The sequence below is a fragment of the Balaenoptera acutorostrata genome, chromosome 7 (assembly GCF_949987535.1).
Source record: "Balaenoptera acutorostrata chromosome 7, mBalAcu1.1, whole genome shotgun sequence".
Lineage (NCBI taxonomy): Eukaryota > Metazoa > Chordata > Mammalia > Artiodactyla > Balaenopteridae > Balaenoptera > Balaenoptera acutorostrata.
In genome coordinates, this window is record NC_080070.1 from 1,312,713 (window position 1) to 1,329,022 (window position 16,310).

Below are 16,310 nucleotides of genomic sequence, written 5' to 3' on the forward strand. Positions count from 1 at the left end.
ATTAAGCCAGTGACCAAAAACCTACATGAAACAGGCCTATTCCACACAAGAGTACAAAGTAACTTGACCCGATAAAGCAAAGTTCTTCTGTCAAGCAGCTGTGCTCAAAACTGAAGCTAGCGGACTCCCCTGGCGGTCCAGTGGGTAAGACTCCGTGCTCCCAACGCAGGGGGCCCGGGTTCGATCCCTGGTCGGGGAACTAGATCCCGCATGCCACAACTGGCAGTCTGCATGCCGCAACTAGGACCTGGCACAGCCTAAGTAAATAAATATTAAACAAAACCAAACAAAGAAATATTAGCGTAGTTTAAAAAAAAAAAAAACTGAAACTAGGCTTTCAGTAGCCTACCCCCAAATTCTAGGATCAGATTTTCAAATGAAATGTTCTGACTGTAAACAAATACATGAGATCACAACCTCCCTGAGGCCCCTTTGCTGGGGCTAAATAATGTCACAACTGGGAAATATCCCCATCTCAAACAGGATGCACACTTGTATCATACTTCTACTTTTCAACACTGGGGAGCAACCCATGGTAAAAAAAACGTGTTGCACCGTGACTCAGCACGTAGGTGCGCACATCAGCCTGTGCAGCCCTCGTCGGACATTTACAGAGCACTCCACGTACAAGGGTCAGGAAGAAGCACACACAGAGAAAAGCCCCTCCATACCAGTCCACGGACTTCGTGCAAAAAATAACTCAAAGATATCACAGGAGAATCAAAAATAGAAACCCCTCCTACCACCTCAAAAATCTCTAGAAATGTTAGATAAAAATCCAACAAACACATCGGAAGAGGCAGCTGAGCTGAAGCAGTTAAAGTGCCAGAAACAGAGAATTAATTACACCAAGAATGGGGATCCCGAGGGGGCGGGGCTGTTGCTGTGCTTTCAGGACGGGACTTGGTTTTGTGGCACTAATGGCTGCAATGAAAATCCATAATTTAGGCTCCTCAAAAGGCTGTAACTGGGCTTCCCTGGTGGCGCAGTGGTTGAGAATCTGCCTGCCAATGCAGGGGACACGGGTTCGAGCCCTGGTCTGGGAAGATCCCACATGCCGCGGAGCAACTGGGCCCGTGAGCCACAACTACTGAGCCTGCGCGTCTGGAGCCTGTGCTCCGCAACGGGAGAGGCCTGCGCACCGCAATGAAGGGTGGCCCCCGCTCGCCACAACTAGGGAAAGCCCGCGCACAGAAACGAAGACCCAACACAGCCAAAAATAAATATAAATAAATAAATTAAAAGAAAAAAAAAAAAAGGCTGTAACTGCAAGAAAGAGAGACGAGAAAAACTGTCCACTGAACTGCAAGGGAGAGGAAAGGGAGCACCCCTGAGAATCGAAGGCTTAAGCCTTGGAACTGCAGAATGGAATCCCATTACCTTCATTAACCCGCAATGCTCCAAGCTCTCCAAAACCACCAAATACTATCCCAGGGTGGGGAGGCAAATAGGGCTGTGCTGGAGAAACAAGTACCTCTACAACCCACGTTGTGTATGTCTGACCGTTGTGGAGATTTTTCAATGCGCTATGGAGATCTAACGCCCAGCGTGGTGACTACCGCCAACAATACTGTGTCATATATCCAGAGCTGCTGAGAGACTAGATCTTAAACATTCTCACCGCAAAAAAAAAAAAATTAATTTCATAATGCAAGAGGTGTTAGCTAACTCAGGTGGCAATCACACTGCAAGACATAGATGATTCAAATCAACATGTCTCAAATCAATTATATGTCATTTTTTAAAATAAAAATTTAAAAATAAAATGTAACCTTATCAATGAGAGGGAGGAGTGCACAGGCATCTTTGTGAGAAAGCACAAAACAGGACTTTAAAATTCTTTTAAATTTAACAAAACAGGTATAGTGGGCATAATTCTAAGTGTTTAAATTCTAAGTAGTCTATAAACATTAACTCATTTAATGCAAATACTTTAGTAAAACAATAAGAAAATTAAGATCAAAGATATCCTAAAATTGAATCTGGTTTGTTTTCCAGCTTTATCCAGATGCAACTGACATACAACCTTGTGTAAGCTTAAGATGTGCATCATGCACCTTAATTTTATTAAAATTGCATTTTTTAAAAAAACTACAAATGACCTTTGAATAACATGGGTTTGAGCTGCACAAGTCCACTTGTATGAAGATTTTTTTCAATAAGCATTGGTAAATTTTTTGGAGATTTGAAACAATCTGAAAAAACAGAAGAACCATGCAGCCTAGAAATACTGAAAAAATTAAGAAAAAGTTAGGTAAACCAGGAATGCAAAAGATGTAATGTAGATATATACCAGTCCATCCCTACATAGATATAAGGTGAGTGATATTTAATACAAAATTAGTAACATTTTAGTTTTCGTTCTATAACTTTGTTTTCAAAGAATTACATAACCACACAGTATGTCTCTCCCTCCAGTATCAGCTTATCACAAGTGGTTTTTTAAAAATGTAACAACGTTTCCAATACTGTATTATGAATGAGTGTAATACTGTATGTCACAAAAATATTATGATTCATTCATTAGTGTATAGGCTAGGCTATCGTGAAGCAATCATATCGATTACACTAGGCTACCATAAAGCAATCATACTGCTGCTGTTTCATTACTGATGTACGAATTATCATACCTATAAACAAACGTGAATTTCATTCACATTATCTTTTCATTTTTGTCACGTAGATACTAACAGACAATTCATCTTGTAAAAATATGATGTAAACTTACGTTATCAATAAATACAATACTGTGAATGCAATTCCTCTTTTTTATGATTTTCTTAATATTTTCTCTAGTTTACTGTAAGAATACAGCAATATAATACATATAACATACAAAGTACATGCCAATCAACTTTGTTATCGGCAAGGCTCTGGTCAACAATGACTACTAGTTAACTTTGGGGGAGTCAATAGTCATACACAGATTTTCAACTGCGAGGGGTCAGCACCCCTAAAGCCCCACGTTGCTCAAGGATCAACTGTACACTCTTTCGAGAGACCAAAAAAAATTCAAACTCCTGAGGCAGGCAAGATGCACAAGGCAAATTTAACCTGGAAATTACTACCCAGAATAGATGGCCAGTAGGAGCACAGCAACCTCACATCTCTGGAACCAAAAACCTGACCACTGGCAAGAACATCCACAAAGCAGCAGAAAGCCAGCATCCCTTCATCTGTACTTCAGAGGGCTACTAATTAACTCTCTGTAGGTATTTTCACTTTCGAGCTCCAGTTACTGCTGCATGGGGACATCTTAGTGCCCAGCAATGACAAAAATGCTGGGAAACCCTACCAGACCACTGTCACCAATGGGACAAGGAGAGAAGTCTCAGGATGAACCTGCCCTCCCCTAACAGTTGAACCACTGCCTGAGCCACATGTGACCAGAGGTCACCGGTGTGTCAGATGCCACTGCTTAGACATCTTTGCTCCCAGTTCAAAGCTCATGTTCTCCTAAGTCCAATCGATGTGTCCTGTATTTGCAAGAACGTGCCAGTGTCTGTGCAGACAATGGTGGGGAAGAGCAAGATCCTCAAGGCAGTCGGCGCAGACATGGCAAGATGGGCTTAGACTCAGCCGTGCCCGCCAAGTGGTGAACGCTGTGACCGCCTAACCACCTACCACACCCCCCGGGAAGACTCATCTGTCCCACAGGACCGTCACAGGGACTGAAGGAGCACATGAGCGTCATCAATTAACAGCGCCTGGGACACAAGCCACGCTTGGATGCTGGCTGTTTTCTTCCTTTCTAAATGGAGACTACCCCAAGAAGGAAATGCAGATGAACTGAGTGACGCCCATCAGACGCCCGGTCTGCAGCCAACTCTGGACACAAACACTGCCTTCACTACAGTCCTGTCCAGCTCCAGCCCACCGCTCAAAGCTGACTCTGATATAACGTCAAGAGGAAAAGCTTCCCCCATTAACGTCCAACGCGCACGTTCAGGGCTCACGCTGTTTGACCTCCCGAAGCCCTCAGCACCCACGGGCTTTCCGGCTGTGGGGTTTCCTGGTCTGCCTACCTCTTGCCCGCCTGCTCCCCGCAATCGGCCTGTGAATAAACAGTGGGAACGCCGGGGGCTCAAAGCCCCCTTCCCACCCTACTCCTGTGTTTTCATCCACTATGTTATTTAAATACCATTTATGTAGCAATGATTCCCTAACGTTAGCTCCAATCGTAGATCTCACTTTGGCATTCAGACACAAACAGACAGATGGCTACTGACGTAGCCACTTGGACGTCTGACAAGACATCCCAAATAGAACATGACCAAATTTAACTCTCGGTCCTCCCCACTCCCACACCTGGCCTTTCCCTATTAATTCTACCCCGAGCTGCTTGGCTGGAAACCTTCCCCATCACCAACACTGCTACGCCGCCACAGACACACAACAAACTAATCCACGGTCCTGCCTGGCTTACCTGCAAAATACCTCAAACCCCTTCACTTCTCTTGATCTCCAGTGGCACCAGATATCCTACTCTGAAATACTGTGGGAGCCTCCTTCTCACAGCCAAGATGAGCTATAAATATGCAGATGCTATCGCAACAGACACTACCTACTGTCCAGCACCAGACAAGCCAGCTCTAAAGGACACTGTCAGCTCCCCTGGGGAGTCATGGAGTGACACTTCACTGCGCTAGCTAATGCTAGGTCTGGGACAGCAAAGGTACCACATGAGCCTAGGATATGCTGTCAATCAAAGTAAAGATGCCAGCAGAAAGCACAGGCCGGGTCAAGAAAAACACAATTGTGGAACTGTGCCAGCTTGGAGGTGACTAAGAATAAATGATAACTAAGTGCCATCTGGGCTCCAGGACTGGTGTCTGTGGCAAGAAAAGAACTTCGGGGGGAAAACTGGTGGGATGTGAATAAAGTCTGTAGTTAACAGTACTGTACCGACATAATTTTTTAGTTTTGATAAACACCAGGGTTACATTTGTTATGTTAAGGAAAGCTAGGTTAAGACGTATACAGGAAAACTCCTGTACTATCTTCACAACTCTTGTAAATATACAATGGTTTCAAGGTAAAAAGTTCAAAAGTCAGTCAAAAAGAGAAAAAAGTACAACCATGTCAAAACGACATCGGAGCAAAATGGAAACATCCACAGATCAGATGGGATTCTGAGTATCAAAAAGAATGGCTGCCATGCATTTTTTTCCTCCAGTTTTATTGAGATATAATTGACATAGAGCACTATGCATGTTTATGGTGTACAATATGACAATTTGACTTACATACATCATGAAACGCTTATCACAATCAGTTTAGAGACAATCTATCACCTCATATAGATACAAAATAAAAGACACAGGAAAAGTATTTTTTCCTTGTGATGAGAACTCACATATAACACACAACAGTGTTAATTATATTTCTCATATTGTACATCAAATCCCTACTACTTATTTCTCTTATAACTGGAATGACTGTTGTGCATTTAAAGTACACATACCAGGGACTTCCCTGGGGGTTCAGTGATTAGGACTCTGAGCTTCCACTGCAGGGAACTAAGATCCTGCATAGCCACAAGGCGGAGCCAAAAAAATTAAAAAATTTTTTAAAAGCATACATAACAGCAATAAAAAAAAAAAAATTAAGCACTTATTGCACTGCCTTTCCTATGCAAACTACGTGTGAAACCAAATAGCTGATGAGCCAACCTTCTTTTTATAGATGAATTCCAGCACACAAATGCAGAAGAAATGCCGGATTTTGAAAACACTATTATCGTGAAACCCCCAACACAACGATTCCCAAAGCACAGACTTGGCCCAGCAGCATCAACCCGGTCTTGTCAAACAAAAATGGCCTTTTAAGAAACCGAGTTCAAACCACCGCATAAAGCCTTCCCACTAAAATAAACACTAACGAGTCCACACTCTCGCTGCCCCAACAGACTCTGGGAGCAGCCCTTAGTTCTGGACGGCTACCTCTTCTTTCTGAACAGTGGAGCCTGCAGGGAACTGGCCCTCTAGGTCCTTGTTCAGGTTACATAAGGCATTTGAACTTCTCCTCCACACAGATGTCCTCAAACATTCAAGGGCTTTATCTTCATGCAGTTTTCACTCTCTAGGCTAATACAGCCTCACATTTCTTTGCAGTTAACGCCTAAGAACACTACCCTGGTCCCTGCCGAGAGCAAGCTCCAAAGCTGCAATTCCTTGGTACCCAGAACCCAACACTGATAATGAGGACACGCTCCAGCCGTCACCAACAAAAAGTAAGACCACCGTTGCCGCACTTCCCTCTCAACTCCCCTAGGAAACACCAGAACCCGATGACCAACACAGACTTGGCTAAGCTGTGGTCTTTCTGAGCCTGCAGTCACTGTCTTGCCTCCTATTACTCACTTTGTACGACTGTGGCTCTTCAGACAAGTGAAGTTCACAGCTTTTGCCCATAAATTCCACCTTGGATATGGCGGCCCATCGTCCCAAATGATCAACCCTTTTGGATACCAATTACACCATCAACGCATTCACTCTCAGTAAAAACAACGCTGTAATTCTGAGTGAATTTCACTATGTAAATTTAATATTGAAAACAGTCATGATACTCTTGGGACCAAGTCACCACGTTTAGGAAAAGACAGACCTGTAAACAAGTTAGGCACATACAACTAAGAAAGCATGAACAGAGCGTTGGGGAGAGGTTATGGAGACAGTGGGGCAAAGAAGGAGGTTATGGAGTCAGCCTGCGCCATCAGGCCGTGCCGCGAGTGCAGGGCTCAGGTACCTGACGCTATGGACACGCTCTCTTATCAACACTACCTTTTTAGTATTCAACCAGTGCCAATAAGATTAACAAATTTTAACACAAACAAATTAAAACGTGCTCTAGAGACAATAAAGTGACAATACCCCAAGGTCTAGAAACAGAGGACCAAACGAGGTCCCTTATCCCGAGGGCACCTCCTCGGAAACCTGAGAAGTTGGCTTCAGTACTGATCCCACAACCACCACCCTGCAGTGTCAGCCACAGATTAATTCACTTCTTGCTGCTTCAGAATAATCAGGCATAAAAGAAACAATCTAAGTTTTGACAAAATCCATAGAAGGTTAATTGCATTCAAATTACTATTGACTAACCCCGGAGTTTTACACAAAAGAAAAAGCCACTTATGGGAATTCCCTGGCGGTCCAGTGGTTAGCACTCCGTGCTTTCACTGGTGGCCTGGGTTCAACCCCTTGTCGAGGAACTAAGATCCCACAAGCGAAAAACAACAATACAAAACAGCCACTTACACACTTGTATCAGGAATTTCTCTACAGAATTCAGTATTTCTAAATATTTTAAGTGGCCGTCACCTAGCCCCTCAGACTGGCCAAGTGTCCTCCTCCCCAGAGAAAACTGTAAGGCTGGAGGATGAGTGAGAACCTGGACCCCCCAAACACTTCCAGTGCCCACCTCCATCCCCGTCATCTCCGTGCTCAGCTGGCACTACAGGAGACAGGAAACACCACAACACACGGGCCCTTGGGGCACTGAGACCACTCGACCTGCCTTCCCTTCTCAATCGCCCTGGATGCAGGGAGCAGCGTGCTTCCACACCCCGCACCCGGGGGTCAGCGCATCTCCCCCTCAGCCGCGGAAAATGAGGCACGGTTTCTGTGACAGAACGCTGCGTGGAAACGCAGACACAGACTTTTTTAAAAGCAAGTGTCCACGAGGACTTCAGGCAGGTGGGAACTGCTGCCGGCAAACACCACCTCAAACTGAGCTGCCTGACCCGCAAGCCAAACAAAGTCACTTACACCTACAGTCATTAAAACTAAACAGCACTGGAAACTCAGCCCCTCAGTCGCACGAGCCCCATTTCCAGTGCTTAGCCCCCAGTGTGACTACTGGCACCCACCCTGCAGAGGACCAGTGTGGAACAGGAGTTCTCAGACAGACAGGGCTGGTCCTAACAAACATCGATTCAGGCTTAAGGGGAATCTGGGTGAGGAGTGGGAAGATGCTCATTTCTAACTACAATTATCAAAGTTCTTAAATTCCCACTGACACGATCTGTATGTTAAGGAAGCTAGAGAAAACCAATGCTTTAGATTTTCAATTAAGAAAAAAAAAGAATGTTTCTTAGGACTAGTTTGTTAATCTATGCAATTTCCAACAAAACAGGTCTAATATCAAGTAAAAAAATGTTAACTCTGCCTCTTCAGTAAAGCCACTAACTAGCCTAATACCCATTAACCAAAAATAACTGCCTCTTGGGACTTCCCTGGCGGTCCAGCGGTTGAGACGCCACGCTTCCACTGTCGAGGGCACAGGTTCAATCCCTGGTCGGGGACCGAAGATCCCCGCAAGCCACGCAACGCAGCCAAAAAAACAAAACAAAACAAAAACAAACCCTGCCTCTTCCAATAAACTTATTCGCCTTCAATGTTAGGAGTTTCAGAACACACACTTAAGTCTCATGGTACCTAAACTCATGTGCGGACCACTTGAGTAGAAAAGTGTACACCTTCCCAGGACATGTGCACATACTTATATACAGGCACCTCAGAGATATATTGTAGGTTCGGCTCCAGACCACAATAAAGCCAATTAAGTGAGTCACACAAAGTTTTCTGGCTTCCCAGTGCATATAAAAGGTTACTTTACATTATACTGTCACCTGTTAAGTGTGCAACAGCATTATGTCGAAAATAACAATGTACATACCTTAATTTTTTAAAAACCTTTATTGCTAAAAAAAATGCTACGCATCATCTGAGCCCTTCGTATCTTTCTGCTGGTGGAGGATCTTGCCTCCATGTTGGTGGCCACATGGCCGTGGCAATTTCTTAAAACGAAGCCATGAAGTTTCCTGCATCAACTGACTCTTCCTGTCACACTGATTCCCTGCAGCATGCAATGAATGCTGTTTGGTAGCGTTTTACCGATGGTAGAACTTCTTTCAGAATTGGACTCAGTCCTCGTGGACCCTGCTGCTGCCTCATCAGCTAAGTTCACGTCCTATTCTAAATCCTTTGTTATTTCCACAATCTTCACAGCGTCTTCAACAGCAGTAGATTCCATCTCAAGAAACCATTTTTTTTTTTGCTCTCCGTAAGAAGCAATGCTTTTCTGTGAAAGTTTATCCTGAGATTACAGCAATTCAGTCACATCTCAGGCTCCACTTCTAATTCTAGTTCTCCTGCTGTTTCCACCACATCTGCTCTTACTTCCTCCACTGAAGTCTTAAAGCCCTCAAAGTCATCCATGAAGGTTAGAATCAATGTCTTCCAAACTCCTGTGAATGTTGGTATTTTTACCTCTTCCCATGAATCACAAATGTTCTTAATGGCATTGAGAATGGTAAGTCCTTTCCAGAGGGTTTTCAACTGACTTTGCCCAGATCGTTAGAGGAATTGCCATATATGGCAACTACAGCCTTACGAAATGTATTTCTTAAATAACAAGGCTTGAAAGTCAAAATTATTCCTTGATCCGTGGGCTGTGGAATGGACGTTGTGTTAGCAAGCATGAAGACAACATGAATCTCACTGTACATCTCCATCAGAGCTCTTGGGTCACTGTCAAGGAGTAGTTTTTTGAAATGAATCTTTTTTCTGAACAGTGGGTCTCAACAGTGGGCTTAAAATACACAGTATACCATGCTGTCACCAGACATGCTGTCATCCAGGCTTTGTCGTTCCACGTACAGAGCACAAGCAGAGCAGACTGAGCATAATCCTAAGGGCCCTAGGAGTTTTGGATGGTAACTCAGCACTGGCTTCAACTAAACTCACCAGCTGCATTGGCCCCTAACAAGAGAGTCAGCCTGACCTTCGAAGCTCGGAAGCCAGGCACCGACGTCTCCTCTCTAGCATGGAAGTCCTAGGTGGCACCTTCTTCCAACCTAAGGCTGTTTCACCTGCGATGAAAACCTGTTGTTTCGTGTAGCCGCCTTCATTAATGATCTTAGCTAGATCTTCTGGATAACGTGCTGCTTCGCCTGGCACTTTTATGTTACTGAGACAGCTTCTTTCCTTAAACCTCACGAGCCAACCTCTGCTGCCTTCAAGCTTTTCTTCTCCAGCTTCCTCACCTGTCTCGGCCTTCATAGACTTGAAGAGAGTTAGGGCCTTGCCTGCATTAGGCTTTGGCTTCAGGCAATGTCATGGCTGGTTTGATCACCTGTTCAGACCACTAAAACTTTCTCCTCAACAGCAATAAGGTTGTGTTGCTTTCTTACCATTCGTGTGCTCACTGGAGCAGCACCTTAATCTCCTTCAAGAACGTTCCTTTGGGGGCTTCCCTGCTGGCGCAGTGGTTGAGAGTCTGCCTGCCAATGCAGGGGACACGGGTTCGAGCCCTGGTCTGGGAAGATCCCACATGCCGCGGAGCAACTAGGCCCGTGAGCCACAATTACTGAGCCTGCGCGTCTGGAGCCTGTGCTCCGCAACAAGAGAGGCCGCGACAGTGAGAGGCCCGCGCACCGCGATGAAGAGTGGCCCCCACTCGCCGCAACTAGAGAAAGCCCTCGCACAGAAACGAAGACCCAACACAGCCAAAAATAAAAAATATATATATATAAAAAAAAAAAAAAAAAGACCGTTCCTTTGCCTTCACGACTTGGCTGTTTGGAGCAAGAGGCCTAGCCTTCAGCCTGTCAGCTTTCCACACGCCTTCCTCTCTCAGCTTCAGCATTTCTAGCTTTTGATTTAAACTGAGAGACATGCGACTCTTCCCTCACTTGAACACTTGGAGGCCACTGAAGGTTATTAACTGGCCTAATTTCAACACTGTTGTGTCTCAGGAACAGGGAGGCCGGAGGAGGGCGAGAGAGATGGCGGGTTGGTGGAGCAGTCAGAACATGAGCTGTCTTGGATGGGTGGGGTTTTTAGGGCCCCAAAACAATTACAACAGTAACATCAAAGATGACTGATCACCATAACGTAATAACGAAAAAATCTGAAATATTGCGAGAATTACCAAAATGTGACCCAGAGATACAAAGTGAGCAAAAGCTGTCGGAAAAATGGGGCCAATAGACTTGATCGATGCAGGGTTGCCACAAACCTTCAATTTGTAAAAAAGGCAGTACCTGAAAAGTGCAATAAAGGGAAGCGCTGTAAAACGAGGTCTGCTTGTACCTGAACTACTACTATGTACATCAAAACCAAAAAGAAAATCATAAATGATGAAACTAAGAATACTTGTATGTACTTACCAAGCATTACGGTTTCACATCATAATTAGCTAACATCTCAAGGCTCACTGGAAGGAGAGAGCCTAGACAGTCTCCTTCACAACTGACAGAGGTGGTCGCTCCGTGCAAACATCATCTCCAGCGTGCACTCGCTGCATAGCCTTTTACTCCGTGACCAGTTTACTCACACAGGTGTCCCCTGCTTTTCCAGAGTTCTCTTTACAACACTTCACCTTTAAGAAAGACCCACATTAACACCTTGGTTTTGCCAGCCCAAGAAATCCGAGCAGGATTTTCACTTCTACAGAAAAAGGAAGCATTCGAGGCGGCGCCCACCGCAGCAGTGAGAGCGGCCCCGCCAGCTCCTTCCCGGAACCGTGCTCCGCATCTCAGCATCCAGCCGCCACGTGAGCTGTGAGCCGTGTCTGTGAGCACCTGTGCTTCATCTCGATTGATCGTGTGCGTCCACGAGCAGGACAGGTCCTCAGGTAACTGCTTCTTCACCTTATGCCATTTCAGTTCAGGAGAGGTTTCCTAGGAAACCTAGAAACTCTTCTTTCACAGAGTGGGTGAACCTGTCTCAGTCTAATAGTCCAAGTGCCATCATCTGGAAATGCCCACACACGGGCACACGCACCAGAACACTGCAAAACACTTGAGCCGGCAGCTGTAAACCCCTCCAAGGTGCAAGACTCTCTCTTTCCTCGGCCTTGCTCGTCTCAACGATTAAGGAGCATGTCAGGATGGACGTGTGAAGTCAACTTAAAATGGCCAACTCAGTAGAAGCATTTACTTCCCCTCCTCCTGAAATATTCATAGAAGATTTTAAAGAAGCACCTCAGGTGACAGACACAAATATCCATCTAGAGTGTGAGGTGCTCCTCGATGAGTCAGCTCTAAGAACCCAAGTTTTTTGAACAGCTTAACTGGCCCCTTTTTTAAGTTATAAAATTTTGACTTTAATGAGTTATCTAAAGGAGAATTTCCAAGTCATTACACATGCCCCATGTTCTTAACAACACTTAAAGAATGTATGTTCCCTGTATAAAGAAATAAATAAAATTTAAAAATTAAAAAAAAAAAAAGAATATATGTGCCCAACATGATTGCTGTGATTCTGAGACCTCTGGCTACTCTGTCCCAAATCTTGGCCATCCACACAAGTAAGGTGTGTAACTGGGCTAAACTGACCACCTTGGGACCTCCCTGGTGGTCCAGTGGTTAAGACTCCACTCTTCTACTGCAGGGGACGTGGGTTCGATCCCTGGTGGAGGAACTAAGATTCCCGCATGCCGCACGGTGCAGCCAAATAAAAGATTTAAAAATAGAGACTTCCCTGGTGGCGCAGTGAAGACTCCGCACTCCCAACGCAGGGGGCCCGGATTTGATCCTGGTCAGGGAACTAGATCCTACACGCATGCCGCAACCAAGAGTTCGCATGCCACAACCACGGAGCCCAGTTGCTGCAACCAAGGAGCCCTCGAGCCACAACTAAGACCCGGCGCAACCAAATAAGTATTTTAAAAAGATTAAAAAATTTTTAAAATAACCATCTTTCCACCCAAGAATCTGTTCTCAAATTATCTCTCCATCTAACGTCTAAGAAACCTTGCTCGGATTGCAATAAAAATCCTCCTTCATTCCTTCCCAATCCAAGAGACTCCATATTGAAAATGGAGCTGAAGGGGGAAAATCCACCTTCCTCCTTCCAGAAAGCTTTTCATTATTTTCCACCCCATAGATTGCTATTTATATTGCACATGGTTTTACATAATGCAATTTGTCCATTGAAGACATTCCTTGTCTTTAGCTTAAAAAACCAGAAAATCAAAATACTCACTACTTCTAACTTAGAAAAGGACAAATCTTAAACATCTTCGTTTAAATGTTGAATTCATGTTATGACATGAAACTAATTTTCTGCAATACTACTTGCTTAATATAATGGAAATAGGCAAGTTTAAAAAAAAATAAAGGATAAACGTGGCCAAGTTTCCTACACATCATTTCATTATCTGATGAATTCCCAGCACACACAGAGGTAGGGGGAGAAACAGAGATGAACTACCAATCCTTATCACAGATCATCTACTTATAGTTTGTTCTTACTCAATATGCCTTAAAGCATTCCTGAAACAAGGGGAGACTTCCCTGGTGGCGCAGTGGTTAAGAAGCCGCCTGCTAATGCAGGAGACATGGGTTCGAGCCCTGGTCCAGGAAGATGCCACATGCCACGCAGCAACTACTAAGCTCGTGCACCACAACTACTGAGTCTGCGCTCTAGAGTCCGCGAGCCACAACTGCTGAGCCTGCCTGCCGCAACTACTGAGCCCGCGCGCCCAGGGCCCATGCTCCGCAACAAGAGAAGCCCGTGCACCGCAGCGAAGAGTAGCCCCCACTCACCACAACTAGAGAAGCCTGCACGCAGCAACGAAGACCCAACGCAGCCAAAAATAAAAAATAACAAACAAGGGAAATTATTTCCTCTATAACTCAGGATCCAAGACCATTCTTTCAACTGGCAATCATCACCTATCAGACACGTGAGGGCATGACTAACTTCATTTCATTAAAATAAAAAAATACATGCGAAGTACTCAGTCCTGGTACTTGTGAACTGAATTTGTATGCTATCTGTATTTTTTGTCCAACCTTCCTAAACTCTGGATTCCATTATTAACCACAGAGAGTAATCAGGGAACAGAGAGACCGGGAAAAAGGATCCAATTCAACCAACATTTTCTGAGTACTCTGGGTCCAGGACAATGCTATAGTCACAAAGGAACACAATTACAATTCCAGGCCTGCCCAAAGGACCTCACAGGAGGGCCCCAGTGCACCATCACACGCACAAGGCAAGCCCTTAATGTCTTTCTTGGTAAAAGGCAGGATGACAATTTCAGAGCGCACAGAATCACACGCTGCACGAGGAAATCACCATTCCAGGGACAACTGATCCTTGCAAACGAGCTTAGGGACCCTAAAATACCTGGAGTATTCTGACATACAACTAGTAGTTCTGCCTCATGGCCATATGCAATGGTTGGTGTTTTTTACTCAAAATGGCCGTTAAGTCCTTACAAATTTTACATAGAACAACAATTTTAAGAGAAAGCCAAACTATGCCTAAATAACATAACTTCTGAAGTAAAGAGAGAGATATAAATTAGACAGAACCTTTTCTACTTTGATGTACATTGCAACCCTTCTAACTACTTTTATTGTTTTCTTCAGAAATTTCCCCCACCTTAAAAACCACGTTTTTAAAAGATTTACTCAGTTCAGAAACAAAAGTTTTACTCTCTGATCAAAGAATGGACAGGCGCGAGCTCACACTCTAGAGCACACGCTCCAAAGTTTACTTCTCTCTTAAGTAGGATATTGAAACAAAAGGAATCAAATGTCTCGCTAAGAATATAAAAGTCTGAAAAACACATTATAATCTACAATAAAAACATCAAATTTTTTCTAGCTGACATATCCAGGAAGCCATTTTCTCCAATGAGGCTTTAAAATTGTCTTTCTATACACTATTCTTACCCTCACCAACTTCACTTTTCTTCACTTACCTCACTTTTTTCAAGTTTGAAGTTCTCTCAAATTCTGTTCACCCAAGAGAAACTACAGCACTTCTTACATCTTGCCACTGATCCCATCCTAATTCACTAATAAGCCTGCAGTTAACCTGCTCTCGCCACTGGGTGGTGTCCTGGACAAATTTTAAGCAAAAAAGATTTTTAACACAGAACACCGTCCCAAATTCTAGATCATTTCCAAAGAAGTGAAAAGGCCAAAAAAAAAAAAAAAAAGTTTTCTAAAAATTCTTTAAAATATCAAAAGACTGATTGCACTCAATCCTTACCAACAGACACCAGAAGTGACATTTAATCATCCTTTAAGCGTTAACCATGGTAGCAGCTGACCTTGAACACGCAGTCATACACAGACGGCACCCCAGTGGAAGGCAAGAAGTAACACCAACGTCACTAAGATGACACGCTCAGGATTACACTGTGATGCCGAAAAGCCGGACTGAAAATAACCGTGCCCGCTTTAAAGCTAAAAAAGGCACAGACCATTCCACCCCAAACTCGGTATTTGAGTTTGCTAGGCTGAAAACTGTCGTTGCTGGTGAGGAGGATAATTATATTTGTTTGGAACTGTCCAAAATAGAGCTGATACAAGGGAAAATGGTTCTACCCTGGGTTCTACCACCTAAAAAAAAATGGGTTTGCTTGAAGAGGAAAGCGATTGCATGCCACTGGTTGCAGATATCACACCACAATGCCCTACGCTGACTTAGTATTCAGAGTATTACTCAAATAATACTCTCCACTCAGCCCTCCAGGTGAGTCTCGGTCCTGCAGCCAGAAATACTTTCCAAATCTACCACTTTGAGGACAAGAAAAATTTAAAACACTGATATTTTGAAGAGGATGCTGGACACATGTCAAAGTCTTTGAAAGCCCTTAAATTCCCAACTTCCTAGCCCCGCACAGCACCACACAAAGCCTGCTTAGGCAAAAACCAACTTCTCATCCCCTTTTGTTCTCCTCCCACTTCCTGTCAAGTCATCCACACCTAGACCGAGACAATTCACCCCCAAATTCATGACTCTGCATAACCCCCAAAATTCCACAGCTCCCTGGATAGTGTGCACAAAGGGCACTCATATTTCTACTACAGCCCGTACAAATACTCAACTCCTAAACCCACAGGAGCTAAGTTTCCTGGAAACAGGAATATTCTGGATTAAACTTCCCAGACGGAATCGGGGAGGGTGTGGTATAGGGAGAGGGCGGAGAAAAGAAGTACAAAATGCTTTTCAGACACCATGAAAACATTCGGATGTGCGTAACTATTAGAAAAAGAGTAAAACCTGAACGAGCAGCACACAAGTTCAAATGCTAAGAGTTTGTTTCTCTTTCCTTTTTTGGTCATTCGGCCGAACTCTTCCACTAAGTCAATTACCTGCCTTAAAAGATTCTAGCCATAAAGTCTTACTGCGAATCCACAACGGAACTAAAAACGCTGAGAATACAAAGGGCGCCGCTCAGTCCACCCTTCCCAGGCAGCCCCCCGGGTGGTGGTGAGATCTCTTCACCACCGCCGTGTCCTTCCCGCGTAGCCGGGAGAGGTACGCGTCCGACAAGCGACCCAC

General features: G+C 44.3%; 1 protein-coding gene across 4 annotated transcripts in view; it reads right to left on the reverse strand.

Moving 5' to 3' along the window:
• DNAJB6 (DnaJ heat shock protein family (Hsp40) member B6) overlaps positions 1-16,310 on the reverse strand; it is a 57,414-nt gene that overhangs the window by 40,286 nt on the left and 818 nt on the right. The window lies entirely within an intron of this gene.